Source organism: Stegostoma tigrinum, chromosome 7 (assembly GCF_030684315.1).
Source record: "Stegostoma tigrinum isolate sSteTig4 chromosome 7, sSteTig4.hap1, whole genome shotgun sequence".
NCBI classification, from domain to species: Eukaryota; Metazoa; Chordata; class Chondrichthyes; order Orectolobiformes; family Stegostomatidae; genus Stegostoma; species Stegostoma tigrinum.
Genome location: NC_081360.1, coordinates 99,603,046 through 99,620,393, shown reverse-complemented (window position 1 = coordinate 99,620,393; position 17,348 = coordinate 99,603,046). Strand labels below are relative to the sequence as shown.

General features: G+C 42.7%; 1 protein-coding gene across 4 annotated transcripts in view; it reads right to left on the bottom strand.

The window, feature by feature from the left end:
• Positions 1 to 15,989, bottom strand: part of ttll4 (tubulin tyrosine ligase-like family, member 4) — a 92,732-nt gene extending 76,743 nt beyond the window's left edge. For all 4 annotated transcript variants that reach the window (XR_007247943.1, XM_048534664.2, XM_048534665.2 and 1 more), the window contains exon 1: positions 15,585 to 15,989. The gene's annotated coding sequence lies outside the window, so the exon portion shown is untranslated. The remainder of the gene's footprint in view (positions 1 to 15,584) is intronic.
• Positions 15,990 to 17,348: the final 1,359 nt, after the last annotated feature.

Sequence of the window (17,348 nt, the reverse complement as noted above, 5' to 3'; positions counted from 1 at the left end):
GGAAATGAATGCTGGTCAGTCAGCATTGCCCACATCCCACAAATGAATATTGAGGGGAAAAAATACTAGGAACTCAACTGAATGTTGCCCTAACCAATTCAACCACTGCTCTACATCAGCTGGCATACCAGGAACCTTTCTGATAATCCTTTGCTGCACTCCTTCAAAAGCAAGAACATCCATCTTCAGATAAGGAAACAAAAACTGCACAATATTCCAGGGATGGTAGGAACTGCCCATGCTGCAGAATCTGAAATAACACAGTGTGAACTGGATGAAGACAGCAGGCCAAGCAACATCAGAGGAGCAGGAAAGCTTGGTGTTTCGGGTCAGGACCCTTCTTCAGAAATGATATTCCAGGTATGATCTCACCAAGGCCATGTATAACTGAAGTAAGACATCCCTGCGCCCATACTAAATCCTTGTCTTGAAGGCCAACATACTATTTGCTTTTGTATCCGTAGACAACAGCAGAATTAGGCCATTTGACTGACTGAATTTGCTCTGCCATTCGATCGTGGTTAATATGTTTCTCAACTCCATTTAACATAGAAACTTCTCCCCATTACCCTTGATCTCCTTACTAATCAAGAACCTAGTGATCTTAAATTCACTCAATAATAGCCTCCACAATTTTCTGCAGCAATGCATTGCACAGATTAAACAAACTCTGGCTGAAGAAATTCTCCTCATCTCAGTTCTAAAGGTCATGCCTTCACTGTAAGACTGTGTTGTCACGTTCTAGTCGCTCCAATAGTGGAAACATCTCCACGTCCACTCCTTAAAGGCCTCTCAGTGTTCAATTTTCATAAGATCCCCGTCACCCTTCTAAGCTTCACTGAGTACAGATCCAGAGCTCCTCACATGACAAAACCTTCATCCTTGGGATCATTCTTATAAACTTCCTCTGGACCCCTTCCTAAGATACAAGACCTAAAACTGCTCAGAATACTCCAAATGCGGTCTGACTAGAGCCTTATACAGCCTCAGTAGTACATCCCTGCTCTTGTATTCCAGTCCTCTCAAAGTAAACACCAACATTGCATTTGCCTTCCTAACTGCCAATTGAACCCGTATGTTAACTGCAAGAGAATTCCCAAACTAGGCCTCCCAAGTTCCTTTGGGATTCAGATTTATGAGCCCTTCCTTAGTTTAATAAGGAGTCAATGCCTTTATTCTTCCTAACAAAGTGCATAACTTCACACTTTGCCAATTTGTATTCCATGTGCCACTTTGTCCATTCACCTAGCATGTCCAAGTCCTTCTGCAACCTCCTTGCTTCCTCAACACAACTTGTCCCTCCACCTATCTTTGTCATCCAAACTTAGCAACAATATCCTCAGTTCTTTCCTCAGATCGTTTCGTCATGTTAATAGTCGCAGTCTTAACATCAACAATTGCTGAACTCCACTGATCACTGGGTGCCATCATGAAAAAGATCCCTTTGTCCCTGCTTTCAGCTTTCTGTCAATCAGCCAATTCTCTGACCACGCCAACTCCTTGTCCCTTATATCATGGGCTCTTATCCAGCAGCCTCTTGATCAATACCTTGTCAAAGATCTTCTGGAAATCCAAACCAATCCTGTCCAGTGGCTCTCTTCATTAACCCCTCAAAGAATTCTCACAGATTTGGGAAGCATGGCCTCTCTTTGACCAAGCCATGCTGACTTGGTCCTATCTTTCCAGGGACTTCTATGTGCTCCGTAATCATACCTTAATAATGGACTCTAAAATCTTACCAAGGTCAGGCCAACTGGCCTATAGTTTCTCGTATTCTGCCTCCCTCCCTTAAACATTGGTGTTATATTAGCAATTTTCTAGTCCCCTCCCTGACTTCAACAATTCAGGAAAGATCACCACTGATGCCTCTACATAGTCTCCTCAGCTACCTCCTTCAGAACACTGGGGTGTAGTCCACTTGGCTGGGGTGATTCCCACTTTTCAGTCTCTCCAAAACCTTCTCATTACTGATGCCCATTACACTCACTTCTGTCGCCTGACTCTAAGTTCTGGTGTGTTCCACTATTATAATTGACACAAAGTATTAGGCAGCTCCTCAGTCATTTCTTTGTTCCCCATTACTACTTTTCTGGCCTCATTTTCCAGTGATTCAATGTTCACTCTTGGGTCTCTCTTTCCCCTCATATCCACAAATTCTCTTGCAATCTTTAATATTACTAGCTAGCTTACCCTAATATTTCATATTCTCCCCACTTAATGGGTTTTTAAGATATACTCTGCCAGTTTTTAAAAAGGCCTCTCACTAATCTGTGCCACATTGCATGCTTTTACTCTTGTTTTTATGCTGTCCCTGACTTCCCTTATCACCTATGGTTCTCTCATCCTCTACTTGTATGTTGCTTCTTACTGGAAATCAATTTCTGATGCACATCCTGAATTTCTCCCAAAAACTTCTGCTATTGCCGCTCTACCGCCTTCCCTGCTAGGTTCTCCTTCCAAACAACTTTGGCCAGCTTCTCTGTCATGCGTTTGCAGTCACATTTATTCAACTGTAATGTCATTACATCTGATTCAATTGTCTCCCTCTCAAACTGAAAGTTGAATTCAATCACATTATAGTCAGTGTTCTCAAGGGCTTTCTTCATTCTAAGCTCCCTAATCAAGTCCGCCTCATTGCACATTACCAAATCCAGAACTGCCTGTTCCCTAGTGGGGTCTACCACAAACTGCTTCCAAATAAAAACCATCCCATAGACATTCTACAAATTCCTTTTCTTGTGATTCACTACCTAACTCATTTTCCCAGTCCATCTGCGTACTGAAGTCCCCCAGGATTATTGTAATTAAGCCTTTCTTACATGCCTTTTCTCATATTTTCTTCCCCACATCCCGATTTGATTTGATTTGATTAATTACACAGTCCAGAGTCTATTTTAGCCTATAAATAATGCACAATACAAATTCATTTTGTTTTCAGGTGCTCCTGAAACAAAACAGTTTAGACAGAAAGCTCTGACCATGGAAATAAGAGGCTTGTAACATCCAGGCACACAGTCACAGCATTCCTGGAAAAGGATATAATAATGCGACATAGGATCTGTGACTAACAGCAAAACTCTCTCATCATCTCCATGTCAAAAATGAAATAGTGTTCCCAAGTCCAGACTCTCCAACAAGGGTAATCATCATTTAGCATCTACCTTGCCAAGCCTCCTCAGAAAATTATGTCTCAGCAAGTTCATCTTTTTTTAGAAAGGTTAACAGATAGAGATCCAGCCTGTCCAAAATTTCATAACCTAGCCTTTCATCACATTGCCATCTCAGGCATCGGTCAAATTAACTTCCTCTGGACTACCTCAATTTCATTAAAACGTTTCTTAAATCAGAAGGCCAAACTACACACTGCTCCAAGTGTGTCTTCACCAATGCTCCATACAGTTATACTAAAACATTGCTGTTTTTCCAGGTTTTTTTTGTGGTAAAACATCCCTTCTGGGCTCATCTAGCCTAGCTGAAAATGATACCACCTAAATTGTTACTTGTCAAATAGTCAGTCAATCCTCTATCCAATAGATTACATCACCCACAACACCATGGCCTCATATTTCACATCATGACCTTTGTTGTGGAACCTTGTCAATTGCCCTTTGCAATATAGCACATCCGCAGGGTCCCCTGTATCCATAAGATTATAACAAATAGGAATAGGTGTAGACCATTCAGCCACTCAAGCCTGTTCCACTATCAAACAGGATAATGGCTGATCTTACATTCCATTCTCGACTTCCGTGCTCTTCCAACCCCCCGTCTCAATTCCTCTACTGATCAAGGATCTCTGTCCAACTTAATTTAACACAAGGACTTAAATAAGGACAAGAACACGTATGTTATTTCCTCAAATTCCAATAAAAGTTAGTTAAACATGACTTCTTTTTCACAAAGAACAGTGAATTTGTCAGAGTGCATTGAAACTTTCCCAAATACTTCACTTTATCCTCCTTAAAAGGATTTTAGCATTTTATCTAAGACAGATGCTAAGATAATCAGCCTGTTTCCTGCCTGTCTTCCCTCTAATTAACACAGGAGTCACTTTTACAATGTTTCAATCTGATGAAAACTTTTCAGAATATACAGTACTGGAAAATTACACCACTATATCCATGCCAAAAGTCACTTCAAGACCCTAAGATGAAGTCCATCAGGATCCTAGAGATGTTCGTTATTAGTTGTATATCAATCTTCCCATTTGGAAAATTCTTCAATACTTATATATTTATCATAATGCTAATTTTTTAAAAAAAAATCTTGGCTCAACTTTACTTACAAAAATGGCTAGCAGTGTGATGATTCTTGAAACGGAACTGATATCTATAAAGAAATAGTTTCATTCTTCATGTTCCCTCCCACACCCGTGTAAAACAATTTAGAAGAATAAAACGCCATTTAAAACTCATAGTTCCACATAGCAGTCTCATACAGACAACACAAACACATAGCAAAAATCTCTGAAAAGGAATGCCACAATGAAAATGTAGCCTATTCATGCATAAGCATTCAGAAGAGATGGAAAGAAAATACACTGCAAACTTCCTGACAACGTTCTTAAAACATAGTTTCATTTTAAGTGTTCAAAATGGCACCACTACTTAAATTCAATACTAGAAAACCAAAACTAACTATAGCTAAGATGGCTTCCTAAGAATATATAAAATAGGAGCAAATGATATGCCCAGTTCATCCACTGTTTCCAGTTGGGGGAACATATGATTGACTTCATTAGCAAGCATGTAGAGAACTGCATGCCAACGAAGTCTGTGACGGCAGTATCATACTTGTGAAGGTGAAAGCGAGGCTCAAACACAGTAACTGGTGCACAAGGTAAATCAAATAAGAATTGAGGATTCAAGCACCACAGAAAATGTGGAATGCATTGCCGGAGAGGGTAGTGGAGTCAGCCTCATTAGGGGCATTTAAGCGGCTATTAGATAGGCATATGCATGACAGTATAACGTAGCGGCGGAGGTTAGATAGACCTAGGTTTCGGTTAAAAGTTCGGCACAACATCGTGGGCCGAAGGCCTGTACTGTGCTGTACTGTACTATGTTCTAGAAAATCCCACACTTAGCTCAACAGTTTGACACTGCAGAACAATGATACCATTATCCAGAGTATTAAACTGACAAATTTATTCACACCAATTTTAAAAAGGGCAAGATCGACATGATATGGACTGCAGCAGTTCAAGAAGGCAGTGTATTGCCACCCTGAAGTCAAATTTGGGATGGGTCTTGAAAATGACATTCACATCTCCAGAACAAATTTTAAAACGTACCCAAAATGATGGTTGGTAAATTATGTTTATTGAATCCATAGTGTGGAAACAGGCTCTTCGGCGCAAAGAGTCCACACCAACACTCAAAGCATCCCACCCAGACCAACTCCCTGATCTACACATTCCTGAAAACTATGGGCAATTTAACATGGTCAATCCACCTAACCTGCACATCTTTGGATTGTGGGAGGAAACCAGAGCAACCAGAGGAAACCCACGCAGACACAGGGAGAATGTCCGTGTGGAGTCTGCACCGTTGCCCAAGGCTGGAATTGAACCTGGGCCCCTAACACTGAGAAGCAGCAGTGCTAACCACTGAGCCACTGTGTCACCCCTTCCTCAATAAATTCAAGCTAGCTGATGCTAAGTCAGTAGAGTGAGCCAAATTATGAAAATAAGTTACTCCTAAAGAAACGGCAAGGTAAATCCAGATGGCTCCTTAGCAGCTAGTTACATTTTGGGGATTTTTCTGACCCTTCAACACATTTGACACCAAAGCTAAGTCTGGAGGGAGGTTAATTGAGGATGAGGCGAATAGATAAATAAAAACTTTATTCCAACTTTGCATTCAAAATACTCACCATGACCTCATGTGTAGACAGTTGTGTGTAAGTGCATAGAAATTAAGAGAACACACAAGCCTTAGGGATGTGATCATCATGAAACAACAGAGCAAGATCAGATGTAGACTGTCGAGAAACTGTGTCTTTGATGTATAATACTGCACTGTATTTTTTTCTTTAAATGATACCCAATGTTCTGTGGAATTTCCTGGTTATCATATGCAATACAACATTATAAATCCACACCTAAATGTCAAATAAAACTTATTTGAGAGTGCACTTAACTGATTAATATGGACATGAACCATGGTTCAGAGACAAAATTGTGTACTAACCAATGCATCACCTGATGGATCTTCACATTTGCATAGAAGCAAATAACAATCCATTTTTGTGACATCATCTTAATGGAATCTTCCATCAAATGATCTTGCAGGATTCCTAGGTGCATTCTTTCCCCATGGGTGTCTCAATGATAGTGTTCAAAACCATGTTGTGGTACCAGCTATTCTATAGGATCAAAATCCATCAGATTACAATGGAAGTACATCCAGTTAAGCTTTCTGCATACTTGTAATCCATGCATCTGCTGTCCTTGTCCTTCTCAGTGGTAGAAGTCATAAGTTTGGAAAGTATTGTTGAAGGAAGCAAATCATTAAGCCTCCTTCAAAAAAAATCCACGCAATCGACAACATCCATTTAAAGGAAAAGTTCAGAAGGTGCAAGGGAACGTCACTAACTGCAAGTACTCTTCCAAGCCACACTATTCTAACCTGGAAACATCTGGCTATTGTAACTGGATTGAAACTCTAGAATTAACTCAAGTATCTACGGTGTAACGGTGCACATGCAGTAGGTAGACAGCAGAAGTTCAAAGCTCACCAACGTCTTCTCAGACGCAATTAGAGATGGGCAACAAAATACTAGCCTAATCATCAAGACTTAAAATCAAAATCAGGTGATTGTATCAGTCAAATTCCATTCTTATAACTTGATTTTCAAAACAGTGCTTAAAACTCAATTCTGAAATTCCATCCATTCTCTATGTATTTCAATTTACGAACAAATAATCAAGTTAGAAAAGGTAATAACAGTTCGACTAGTAAAAATACTCCTTAGGAATAGAGAATGATAAGCAGGAATTATGTATGCCTTTCAAGAAGGTATGTAATGCTGACCAAGCAAATACTAAACCTCTGAAATAAAATAAAATGGATTAGCTGCCGAAATCAGTTTTTATGTAGCCAATGCCTACAAAAACAATGAACTGTAATTATTACTTACTTCAGCAAAAAAATGTGCCAGAGCTTTGTGACAATAATACAACTGTTCAGGTCATTAAGCCAGTAGGACAGTTCCAGAGACATGATTTTTCCCCAATTATGCCATCAACAGCACTACTCACCCTCACACAAAGACACTATAAATCCTTCTATTGTGTAATTAAAAACACAATGCTTGCAGCCCTGTGTGCCTGGCAGAACAGGTCAGGCAGTGCTGACTAAACACTTGTACCTTTAATCTCTGCAAACATGTAATACAGCCCCACACAAGAGTCATTTTGGAACTTGCATTTACTAAAATTTAGTGATATGACATCAGCAGCTTAACAAGTCACCATTTTGGAAAGGTACACCTTATTATATGAAATGATGGATAAATACACTATGGTTTAAGCCATGACTTAGGATAAAGGTACAATAATAAAATTACAGGCAATTATCCCAGTGGGAGGTGTTGGAAGGCAGCTCAAAAGTTTAATATGGCAGGTATTCTAACGGAAAACTCAGAATCTAATAAGATACAAAGATCAGCTTTCATTTTTTGTTCAGATAGACAAGTACATCTGAATTGTAGCGTTAAGTATTGTCACAATTACTGTTGAGACCAATAACTTTCATGAAAAAGTTGAACTTCCAGGTTACCACTGAAAGAATAAACATGTCAATATTTCACTTTTTAAATGTTTTACTGTATCAATTAACTAAAGTCAATATTTACTAAATTCTGGTTTAAAATATTAAAAATATTAGCTGCCTAGAAAAGGGAACAGAACTACATCGCGCTTTGTTAACAGTGTGGAGCTGGATGAACACAGCAGGCCAAGCAGCATCTCAAGTGCTCCTGAGATGCTGCTTGGCCTGCTGTGTTCATCCAGCTCCACACTTTGTTATCCTGGATTCTCCAGCATCTGCAGTTCCCATTATCAGTGATACATTGCGCTTTGTTACTTGTTACGCATCACGTGCTTACAGAATTATGGTTTTTAATCACAAACAGTTCATAGCTTTGAATGAGTAATTTCCTTATTACTTGCCCATTGGTGTTTTCTGGGATCAAAACTCACAAGCACACTGATTATATTTGAGATTCCTTCCTTCAACTCCAACCCAGGCAAACATTTTGGCCTCCTTTAACACCTCACAAACTCAGCCTTCAACTCTAGCAAAGGTTAGTAAACTCACTCCACCTTTTCAAGGGCAACTAGGGAGGCCCAGCCAGCAGTAATCAAACCCCCCATGAGTGAATGGGAAAAAAAAGATGGTCTTTAAAGGAAACCTTAGAGAAAACAGCATACTGTCTGACCTGAATTAATAGTTGTGAGGTGACAGTGTCTACACTTGATATCAAGGCCTCATTTGATCAAGTGCAGCATCAAGGGGCCCAAGAAAACTGAAGTCAGTGGTAATTGAGGAAAACTCTCCATTGTTTGAGTCATATCTAAGACAAAAGATGAATATGGGCACAAAGGTCAGGCTTCTCAGTTCCAGCATATCTCGGCAGGAGTTGCTCAATATAGATATTTTCTAGTTAACCTGTTGAGTTACGTTACAATGCTTCCAGGACAGGTGGGATGCGAGCCTGGTCATCCTGGCTCAGAAAGAAGGGTGCAAACACTATGTAACAAGTGCCCTAATTCCTCAGGGTACCAATTAGACCTACATCATATTTAGCTACTGCAATGACCTTCTGACGATCTCACAGGTAGACAGTGTCATAAAGAAGTCATTTGGCATGCCTGTCTCCAGTGCTTTGACACTGAGCATAGGACTTGGGATGTCAGTTTGCAGTTGTCTAGGCTATTTTGAGTACTATATGGAGTTCTGGTCACCCTACTTTACAAGAGACATTATCATATTGGAGAGGGTGCAGAAAAGATTTACAAGGATGTTACTGGGACTGGAGGGTTTGAGTTATAAGGAGAGGCTCAACAGGCTGGTTCCTTTCTTGCCTGGAGCTTCAGAAGCTGAGGGGTGACCTTACAGAGGTTTATTAAATCATGAGGGGCATAGATAAGGTGAATCAGGAACAAAAAGAAAGTTGCTGGAGAAGCTCAGCAGGTCTGGCAGCATGTGAAGGAAAAAACAGAATTGAATTTCAGGTCCAGCAACCCTTCCTCAGAACTGAGGAGTTCTGAGGAAGGGTCACCAGAGCCAAAACTTTAACTGTTTTTTCCTTCACAGATGCTGCCAGACCTGCTGGGCTTTTCCAGCAACTTTCTTTTTGTTTTCTTTCCTATTCATTAGTTATCCAAATGACTTTTTAAATGCTGTAATTATATCCACACGTAAACCACCCTCTAAAAAAATTTCCCCTCACGTCTTTCTTAAATTTCTCTCTTCTCACCTTAAAAATGTGCTCCTTAGTCTTAAAATCACCATTCCTAAGTAAAATACAATTGCCATTAGCTCTATCTACACGTCATTACTTTATACACTTCTATCAAGTCATTTCTCAACCTCCTACGCTCCAGTGAAAAAAGACCCAGCCTTTCTTTATAACTCAACAATGCTCAAAGCTTAACACTAACTCTGTAAAAGCAGCCCATGTGATTGGCACTACATGCCAAACATTCAATCCCTCCACCACTGATGCCCAGTAGCAGCAGTGTGTAGAATGGTCCTTTAACAGCACCTGATTGAACTCAATGCTGGTGAGTCAACTGTGCAGGAAGTTCACCCATCCCACCATTGACAGAAGCAGGTTAGCAAAAACCTTCATACTAGTTGAAGTAACGAATTTTCTCTGAAACATTTATAGCCCCACGTGACTGAAATATATGCGAGGCATATGCAAATCAACATTCCGCTCAAATCTGAAGAATATCCAAATAAGCTGGACAACATTCTTGGAGACGCATTATAAAACGCTCCCCGAGTAAAGCAATCATTCTCTGGCAATAAAGGCCAATATGGCCATTTGTATGTTTTCCTCATAATACTTGTGAAAATAAGATTTTAAAATACTGCATCAACTCCCAAACTACTGAGATTTACTGCAGAGAGCTGACTATTCAGCTTGCCATGGCTTTACCAGTGCTTTCCTGCAGCAATCAAAAGCTAATCGCACTTCTTATAGTACATTTGTATCTACTATTATCCATGTTACTGGCCATTATGACTATCTTGCTGCATTCATACTTGGAGATTCTTATGCATTTGAGCTTCCACTTCTTGGTCCACACCTTAAACATTATTTCCAGAGCAAGCAGTCAGGCCAAGGGACTTGCATGACTCAATGCACTGCTCCTGCAAGCATATCTGAATATCTCACAAAGTTATTGCTCAGCTACATGCAGACATATTATGAAGCCACTGTACAATTAGTGTCATGAATATGTAATACATTAATATGCGTTTTGAGGCAGGCCACTTGTATATTTTCATAAACCCATTCATATGTCAATATGCACAAGACATAGGAGGAGTAGATCACATAGTCTGTCAAGCCTGGCCCACCATTCAACACAATCATGGCTGATCCTGGACTACAACTCCACTTTCCCTCTCCTGAATCCCTTAGTTCTGAGATACCAAAAATCCGTCTATGCCAGCCCCAACTCTGGCATTCACAACACTGCAGTGGAGAATTCTAAAGATGGACAAGTCCTTGAAATAAAGAAATTTCTCATTTCAATCCTAAGTGTATACCCAGTTCTCTCAATTCTACAATTTAAATTCTCTAATTATAATAACAGCCTTGAAATGAGCATACACGCAAAACAAATTAATTGAAAATTTATGTGCTGATGATTTAAACCACACAGTTCAAGGCCTTAGCTTGAACTTTATGTTGAATTAAATCACATTAGTCACGAAGTGGGGAAGGCACTGCAATTCCTCTCCACATTTCAGATGCAAGGAGTTCACTTGGCCAGGCATCCCTCCCTATAATTGCTATCTAATGACTCTGGTATAGGCACACAAGTGTCAGCACAGAAGTGCTGCAAATTAACACAAAAACAATAGACATGGTCAAGACTTAGAAGATACTCAAATGGGTGAAGTCTAATGTCATAATTTGAATAATTTTTCTGTGTCTTATTAGCCACGAGGCATAGATCAATTTTCAGCCCGATCATATGCTAATTTACAGGACCCTGTGTGCACAAGTAAGGCTGCAATGATTGTGGTGCAATTCACAAGTAATCCTTCGGATAGGACTTTCAGTTCATTTTGCTATCACAGAATCCCTACAGTGCAGATAGAAGCCATTGGGCCCCTCAAGGCTGCACCAACCCTCCAAACGACATCCTTCTCAGGCCCACAACACCCTTCGCACCATTTCCATAACTCCTCATTTACCATTCCCTGGATACTGTAAGGCAATTTAGCGTGGCCAATTCACCTATCTTACACATCTTTGGACTGTGGAAGGAAATTGAGCACCTAGCAGAGGCGGGTGCAGACACGACAACATGCAAACTCGACAGACAGTCAGAGCATAGAAACAAACCCTTAGATCCAACCACTCCATGCTGACCATGCTGCCAAACTAAAGTAGCCTGACCTGCCTGTGCTTGGTACATATCCCTCCAAATCTTTCCTACTCAAACTTATCCAAATATGCTTTAAACATTGTAACTGTGCCTGCATCCACCACTTTCTCCAGTAGTTCATTCGACACATGAAGCACTGTGTTTAAAAAAAAAGTTCCCTCATGTCCCTTTTAAAAACTCTCTCCTTTCATCTCAAAATTGTTTTGAATTCCCACACCTTGGGGAAAAGACCCTTGTCATTCACCTCATCCATGACACTTATGATTTTACACACCTCTAAGGTCATCCCTCAACCTCCTACACTGCAGTCAAAAATGTCCCAGCTTATTTTTGTAACGCAAACACTCCATTCACAGCAACATTCTGGTACAGGGTAATCCTGCTATAATGTGTGTTTTTTGGCTGTAACGTGACTGAAGAATAGTGGGCGCTGTTTGGATAATGCAAACTTCCTGTTGTACAGGTATATCAATCTCCTACAGCAATTTCCCTATAGTGCGATTTTCTAAGGCAGTTTTCTATAGCACAAGGTCATGCAAGAATGTAACTATCACATTATAGGAGAACTACCTGTAAATTTTTTCTGAACCCTCTCCACAGGCTACGCAAAAGTACCGCAGGCCATTCAACCCAACCAGTTAATGCTTTTATGCTTTATCCACCTTACTCCTACCTTTCATCATCTTAAACTATCATAACCCTCTATTCCCTTCTCTCTCATTTGGCTGTGCAACTTAAATGCATCTGTACTATTTGCTTCAACCATCCCTGTTCCAGTTGCCTGAGGTTAGAATTGAAATCGAGAAGCAGCAGTGTTAAGCACTGTGCCAATGAGCTGCCCTGTATGCCATTAAATGCATGCGTTTGTTTTCCTCCATAGTTACAATGATCAAAAATCTCAGTTCCCTTTGTCCTTCCCCAGCTTACAAACAGAAAAGTACAAATGTGTGACCAGAAGTGCCCCAGAACAGGATTACAAACTGCAATATATTTAATCAGTTTCTCTTGTGGAGACTGTTCTCATGAATGGGACCTTTTTTCTTTAACCACATATACCACAAATGCACTCTGTACAAACGGCCTACAGTCTCCCATTCTAATCTACTAAAACATTGCTTTACCCTCTTGTGGCGCAGTGGTAGATCCCTACCCCTGGACCAAGAGGTCTGGGTTCAAGTGCCACCTGCTTCAGAGGCATAGGTACATTTCTGAACAGGCCGATTAGAAAATTAAGGCTAAATTTTTTTAAAAGGCTTGCTTTCCTTGATTCCTATACACAATGCTGAACACATGACATTAACTATTAAGATCTCACATGGATATGGTTATTAAGAGTAACTAACGTACAAACTGTTACATTTTTCATGGTTCTGAAGCTCTCACATTATACCCAGATGTAGTTGTTGAGCAAGGCCCTGTAATTTACTAGTATAATACACTTCATATTTCTTTTAAGGAGCAGCAGTAACCCAAGAACGAAGGTTTCCTGGAACACTTAGCAATTTGAAAATCTTGAATTGACAAAATTATCTGCCCCATTAACATGACTCTATAGATTCAAAGCTTAAGAGATATAACATAACACACATTTTCTAATGAGATCTAATTCTTTCTGGTAGTATCTGTGAAATATTCCTGAGTTATAATACATTAGTGATAAGAAAGATTAGGCCAAGCACAAATGCAGAACAATTGAGATGTACAAATACAACAGCAGGAGTGGGTAATTGGTTCTTGGGCCTTTGCAGTCATTTCATAAGATTATAACTGATCCCACTGCAGCCTAACTCTAGTGTTCCTGTTTACCCGTCATATGCTAACTAAGATCCAATCTGACTCGGCCTTGAAAATATCCAATGATGCAGACCCGCTGTTCCCTTAGAAAGCAGGGAGGCTTTCCCACATGGTTTCAGTGGTAATGTAGTTGCATTCCAGACTAGTAAACCAGAGCCCCTTGCCAATCAACTTTCTGGGGTTATGGGTTCAAAGGTCACCACGTCAGATAAGCATATTTGAATTCAATAAATACATTAGCTTTATAATCCCACCTAATAGCGATTATCATAAACACCAACCAGGTTCATTAACATCCTTTAAGAGAAAGAAATTTGCTGCCCTTACCCAGTCCAGCCTACATGCGACTCCAGAACCATTATAACAAAGTTGATGCCAAACTGTCCTGCAGAATATTAAGGATAAATTATAAATGCTAGGCTTGCCACTGACACCAGATCCCAGGAGCAAACTTAAAAAAAATTCTACAGACCAACGACTGGAAAAATAAATATCACATCCTTCGTGGATAAAAAGACCTATTATTTTACAGTTCTGAGGTCATATCAGACTCAAAAACTCTTTCCACAGATGGTGCCAGACCAAGTTTCTCTAGCATTCTCTGTGCTTGTTACTCCTTATTTTTGTATTGTTCCCCTGGATCCAGTCTGTCATAAGATAACTTCTCTCATTCTAGGAATCAATTGAATAAACCTCTGGACTGCTTCAGATGCAATTATATCCTTTATATCAGGAGATTACATGCCTCCAACAGTGGTCTCATCAGGACACTGCACAACATCCTACATATTCCATTCCATTCCATTCCATTTCAATGGACAGCAACATTCCACCTACTTTCCTGATCATTTCTGTACCTGCATACTAACTCAGTAAGATTCACATACTAGTACACTCATCCTTCAGAATGCCATAATCTCCCGCCATTTAAAAAACGCCCTGCTATTCTTACAGAAGTGGGCAATATCCTATTTTACAAAATTGAATTCCATCTGCCAAACATTTAGTCATTCACTGAATTATTTGTTTCTTTTTGCTGACTCTATATCCTTTTCAAAGGACCACAAAAAACAGAAATAGTAGTAGTACATTTGAGCCCTTGACCCTGTCATTCAATAGGATCCTGGCTGATCCAGACTCGTCACATCCACTTTTGCACTGTGACCACATTACTCTTGATTGCCGACTGACCAAGAACCTATATACACTTAGTCGTCCACCCACCTTGACTTCATCAATAAAATTCAGTAGTCATTGATTCCATCCCTTCATCCAAGTTAGTTATACAGTTGACAAATAGTTGAGGCCCCAACACTGATCCCCATGCCACTTCACAGCTTGCAATCCTACACTCCCTTTTCCTGTCACCCCACTGTGTCAGACGATAACCTCTCTACTCCTCCATATCACCCCAACCCTATCAGAATTCCCATACCCATGCTAATCCACTTCACATAGCACCCTCCACTACCTTGATATCCCCAAAATTCCTCTCAATACCATCTCCACGTTCGCTCTTGATAACCACCTCCCCTCCACACAATTCACCCACCACCCCCAACTCCCGCTCCCGCCCCAGCTCCACCGTCCCCCAACCGCCAACCGGCTCCCCCATACTCCACAGCCTCCACCCCCCACCCCGGCTCCCCCATACTCCACAGCCTCCACCCCCCACCCCGGCTCCCCCATACTCCACAGCCTCCACCCCCCACCCCGGCTCCCCCATACTCCACAGCCTCCCCCCACACCCCCCCCCATCTCCAAACGGCTCCCCCATACTCCACAGCCTCCCCCCACACCCCCCCCAGCTCCAACCGGCTCCACCATACTCCACAGCCTCCACCCCGGCTCCCCCCACCCCCCCCGGCTCCACCCCCCACCCCCCGGCTCCAACCGGCTCCCCCATTCTCCACAACCTCCAGCCCCCACCCCGGCTCCCCCCACCCCGCAGCTCCAACCGGCTCCCCCAAAATCCACAGCCTCCACCCCCCACCCGGGCTCCACCCGGCTCCCCCATACTCCACAGCCTCCACACTGCCCCCCCCCCGGCTCCAACCAGCTCCCCCTCAGACCCCATAGCTCCTCTCTTCCTTACTCCCTCCGATAGCCCACCCCTTGGCATCCTCCTCCCTCGCCCAAATGCTCGAGCTCTTACCGGGGACACTGGGCCGGGCCGGCGGGTTAAAGGAAACGCTGCCCGGGCGGCAGCTCCGGGCTCAGGCTGACGTTTCCCCCTGTACCCCGTCTCTCTCCCCACTCCTTGTCTTCCCAGAAAGGCCTGTGCTCCCGGGGCTGAAGGCGGATCATGTTCAGCGGCGCCGCCTCACGGCATTCCACTCCCCGTCGCCTGCCGCTTGGACCGGGTTCTCTCCGGGACCCTGACGATGCCTACACCCGCCTTCTCCTCACATCGTCCATCAATCAGGAAGTAAGTAAGTGGCCCTGAATGAGGTTGTCGGCGCTCAACTCCGCTCCCTCCTGACGGCAAGCGGCCGGGCTCGCGCTCCCTTAGCAACCACACAGCGCGTGTCTCGGGCGACCGGTGAATCCCGCGCTTACGATGCACGCGCTGACGGCACGTTACGTGACAAGGTAACGTGCGCGCCCCCATACCTCATGCCGACGGCATGCGCAATCCCGCCGTCAAAGGTAGACCACCTTCCCGACTTCTGACGCAGGCGACGTGCGCGCCCCCATACCTCATGCCGACGGCATGCGCATTCCCGCCGTCAAAGGTAGACCACCTTCCCGACTTCTGACGCAGGCGACGTGCGCGCCCCCGCCTATTTCACCGGCAAGTGCGCAGACCCATCCCCTACACAGGCAATGTGCGCAGTTTGCCCTTTAAACACACATGGGCAGTCCCACCCTTTACATAGGTAATATGCACAGAACACCCTTTAAACACATGCATAGTCTCACACCCTATACAGGCAACATGAATAATCCACCCTTTAAACACACATGCGCAGTCCTGCACTTTACACAGGTAACTTAAACATCCTGCCCTTTTAAGACACGTGCACTCCCACCCGTTTACACAGGCAATAATGCACAGTCGACACTTTAACACACACGAGCAGTCCCACACGTTACACAGACAATGTGCACAGTCCTTCCTTTACACACAATCGCCACTCTACCCTTTACACAGACATGATGTGGAGGTGCCAGCGTTGGACTAGGTTGAACAAAGTAAGAAGTTACACAACACCAGATTATAATTCCAAACAAAAGCAGAAGTTGCTGGAATATCACAGCAGGCCTGATATCATCTGTGAAGAAAAATCAGAATTAACATTTCAGGTCCAGTGACTGATGGTAGCTAGGAATTATTGGTTTATATGCAGAACATAGAGTGGGTTAAGTGGAAAGCAGATCCACGTGCAGGTAAAAGGCCAGAGGGGAGGGGTCCAGGTGGTGACAGAGTGTTGGAAATGGGCAAAGGGGTCTGTAGGACAGTGGGAGGACACTTGTCCAAAGAAATGGGCATGGGGTGAAGTCGGCAGAAGAAGAGTTTGATGTCATGTTGTGCCCGAAATTCATTAAGGTGTGGACACAGAGGGACAAAGCTGAGGCCTCTGCTGAGTACAGAACGTTCAGCAACAGAGAGCGGAAGGTTAGGAGGGATGGTAAATGCCCGACAGGAGGTTGGGGGAGGAGATTGATTCAGAGAGGAGGGGAGAGAAGGAATGTTCTGGGGGGGGCACGGGAATCCCTGAGTCGTTGCATCTAGTGGGCCTTGATGCCTGAAAGGGAAAGTTTCTGGTTGGCCCGGTGAAAGAATTGGACAATGAAGTGGAACTGCGGAGAGGTGCAGGGTTTTGCGATGTTGCTGGAGAGAGAGTTCATGAATATGCATGTGACACCACATGACATTGAGTGTGGATCTCAGGATGTGGCGAGAGCAGCTGTCCAT